This window comes from Rhinopithecus bieti, unplaced genomic scaffold, assembly GCF_001698545.2.
Source record: "Rhinopithecus bieti isolate Rb0 unplaced genomic scaffold, ASM169854v2 scaffold_13617, whole genome shotgun sequence".
In the NCBI taxonomy this organism is placed as follows: domain Eukaryota; kingdom Metazoa; phylum Chordata; class Mammalia; order Primates; family Cercopithecidae; genus Rhinopithecus; species Rhinopithecus bieti.
Window position 1 is genome coordinate 23,844 of NW_016807714.1, and position 3,492 is coordinate 27,335.

The 3,492-nt window shown below is 60.5% G+C and overlaps 1 pseudogene; it reads right to left on the reverse strand.

The window, feature by feature from the left end:
* Positions 1-565: 565 nt before the first annotated feature.
* CYP11B1P (cytochrome P450 family 11 subfamily B member 1, pseudogene) overlaps positions 566-3,492 on the reverse strand; it is a 35,442-nt pseudogene continuing 32,515 nt past the window's right edge.

Consider the following 3,492-nt stretch of genomic DNA (forward strand, 5'->3'; position numbering starts at 1 on the left):
GAAATGAGTGAACAAAAGGCATCTGAAGTCCTGTTGGCCCAATCCTGCTCTCCTGTGCCAGAAACCATTTCTGGAACCACATCCAAAGATCCCACCCCCACATGACGCCTTCCACTCTCACAGCATCTCAGGACCTTCCAGGGACAGCATGGAAGCAGAGACCAACTCGCTGCTGGAACGAGGCCTGGTCCATGCAAGCGACGACGGCCTGGGGCATCGAGGTTGACACAATCAGCTGGGAACACACGTCCCTCGAGACTCAGTTGGCATGTCACGTGAAAAGTGGGGATGTGTCAGGACAAGTGGACACAGGGCCTTTTACTCTACCCTGTAGGACCCTGTTTCCAGGTGGCAACTTTCAGAGAGCATCGGGGACATGCTCGAGCTGCCGTGGGCAGGCAGTCCGCAGCGAGGGGCTTGACTGACTCTGAGATGCCTGGGATCCCATTGTAATGACTCTGACACAGTCTGCACAGAGCCATGGCCCGCGGGAGAGGGAACAGGGACATGTGAGAGTAGGCAGGAGGCAAGGAGACAGAATCACGGTGCCCTTGCATGGCCACACGAGGAGCCTGGAGCCAGCACTGGGAGGGGTAGAGTCAAGCAGTCCAGAGGGCACTGCTTGCTGGAGAAGGGGCCAGGTGGGGCTGGGGACAAGGTCAGGCCCTGTCAGAAAGATCCTCCCCAGCTGGGCCCTAGCCTTGCTGCTTAGCCTGGCAAACTCTGGTCCTGGAGGCCCTCAGGAGTTCCATTTGCACTGGGGCTGGTTAGACAGAGGGGTGGCTCAGGATGCTGTGTGTGTGGGAGAGAAGAGGGGTGGCCTGGGGTCAGGCAGAGAGGGAGGCTGGTGGCCAGGCTGAGACCCTGGATGCAGAGATGTGATTAGTTGATGGCCCTGAAGGTGAGGAGGGGGAACGTGCTGGGCCGCAATATGAAGCTGTAGACCATCTTTATATCCTCTTGGGTTAGTGTCTCCACCTGGAGGTGTTTCAGCACCTAGGACAGAAGCCGGGTTTCCATCTGGCCTGGTCCACAGCCCATAGACATGGTGCAGCCTCCTCAGACCCGAAAAGTTGCAGGGATTATACTGAAGGGGGAACAGCAGCCTGGGCCCCAACCTGTTTCATTCCTGACCAGCCCCATCTTACAGCCCAGACCCAGAATGTATCCAGCCCAAGTATTGCCCAAGCCCCACTATCCTGTACAGGCTCCACCCAACTTCCCCAGTTCCCACCTGACTCTGTTTAGCAGCAGCCTCACCCAGATGGTACCCTCCTCACCATACCAGCTTCTGCCCAGGACCTACACAGCCTCAACCTGGCTCCCAGTAACCCCCCTGCCCAGTCCAGGAAACATGCAGGCCACGCCCACTCCACCGAGGCCACTCCCACATTGCTCAAACCCCGCCCATGCTGCCCAGACCCCACCCAGGCCCCTTCCTCAGCCCAGGCCTGCTCAATGGTGCAGCAGCAGCAGCATCTCCGCTTCTGCCAGGCGCGCCCGAGGCACTGGCGCATGCCAAAGCCAAAGGGAACATGGGTAGAAGTTCCTGCCGGAGCCCTGGATGTCTAGCAGCGCTGGGGGATATAGCGCTCAGGCCTCGGGAATAAAGGCGGGGTTGCGACCCAGAGAGTAGAGGGAACACGCGCACCAATGTCTGCGGGACGCAGAGCGGGGCTCAGGGAATGGACTGGGGAGGGAGGTTCTCAGGCTGGAGGGGTGTGGGGCTCACTCACCCAGCTGGGATGTGGGTAGTTCTGAAGCACCAAGTCTGACGCTCACCACTCGCTCCAAAAACAGACCACAGGGTAGAGCCTGGAGGTGGGGGCATCCACAGAAGGGTCCTCAGCTGGACGGGGCTTCCCGTGCCCTCTGCAGGCCTTCCTACCCAAGAGCCCGCTAGAGGTCCCCGGGAACCCAGCGTCGTGAGGAAGGCTTCCTTGCACCTGCCGAGCCGGCCAAACCTCCCCTAACCTGAGCAGCCCAAGCCCAGAAGGACATGCCCACGTTAATCCCAAGGCTTGAGAGATTCCAGGAGGAAGAAGAGCTCCCTGTCCTTGAGGAGAGGAAGAAGCAGGTGCAGGGGAATGGTGGCTGGGTGACACTGGCTTATCAGCCCAGCTTCTGTCTGCCACCACCCAGTGGGGGCTGCTTCTCCAGGCAGGGGGCCAGGCCACAGGAGGGCTCAGCTAGCACCCACCTCAAGGTCTCCTGAGGGCCGCCCGCCAGCAAGGCAGCCGGTGGTTGCCTTCTGGGGATGTTCACTGATGCTGGCGGCGGCGGGCCAGCTCTCCTGGCGCAGGGCCTGGCTGCACGTTGGGGTCCGAGCCAGCTCAAAGAGTTTCACAGCAAAGAAACCACAGGTCTGGCAGAGCACGGGCTGCAGGTCAGACCTTCCACCAGGAGGACTCAGCCCCCGGACACCCCTCCCGGACAACCTCCCTTGTAGGGTGGAGACACCCTGAGCACGACAGAGCCCTGGGACCCAAGACTTCAAATCCCAGTTCCCATCCAAACCCCTTTCCCTGAGTCCTCCAGAAAAGGGAACCCCCATTCCAACCAAGGCAACCTGCAAATGTGTTTATCACATCACAATGTCAAAGAAGAAATGTGGGGCCCGTAGCCTGGGGATGGGGGATGTGGGTGCCATGTGGCATTGGCAGGCAGTGTTTGGGAACCAGACTTGGCATCACTCTCTCTAGGTGGGGCTGGTTGCCGGCCTGACCGTGTCCACGCTCCCTGCAGTGAGTTCCATAGAGTTGGCCTTGATGGCATCTGGCGACAGTTCCGCATTCAACAGGAGTTCCGCCACGATGCTGGTGTACTGCTGAGGGCGGCTGAAGGCCAGTTCCTGATAGATTTTCTGGATACAGTTGTCGCCTGTCCGGGGAGCCGGAGACAGCCCTCAGACCTTGGTGCTGGGAAGCGTCCTTCAGTGTCTTCCTCCTGCCCAGGGCTGCCCCAACACACAAGTCTCCTCGCTCTCACACCAAATTCTCCGAATCGGTGCAGCCCAGCCCGACTCACACCGATCTCCCTGGCAGGACTGTGAGGAACCCCCGGCGCCTCCCAGTGGCCTCCATTCCCCGCCGGGTGGTGGAGAGGGAGAAACTGGGTCCCATGGTGTCCCTTCCCCATAGCACTGCCTGGGTCCCTGGCCTCACCGTACTGGAAGATGCAGTCCCAGGCCTCAAAGTGCTCCTTCCACACCTTGGGGCTGGTCCAGCGAGACAGGCTCCTGGGCATGAACATGAGCTGGACGGTGGATTTGAACATGACCTCCAGGGCATGGAGGAAGTTCAGGCTGGCAGAGCTGGGGCTGTGGCCAACCAGGCCCAGCCGCTCTCCAAAAAGAGCTAAGTTGCTGGCTGTGGGGAGGATGCACTGCTGAGCACAAGGAAACCTCCTGGGGAGGCCTCCAGGCTGCCTCCCCTCACTCCCTCCAGCCCCCCGTCCCCGTCCCTGGCCACTCCAGGGTCTCTGAGGCTGGAC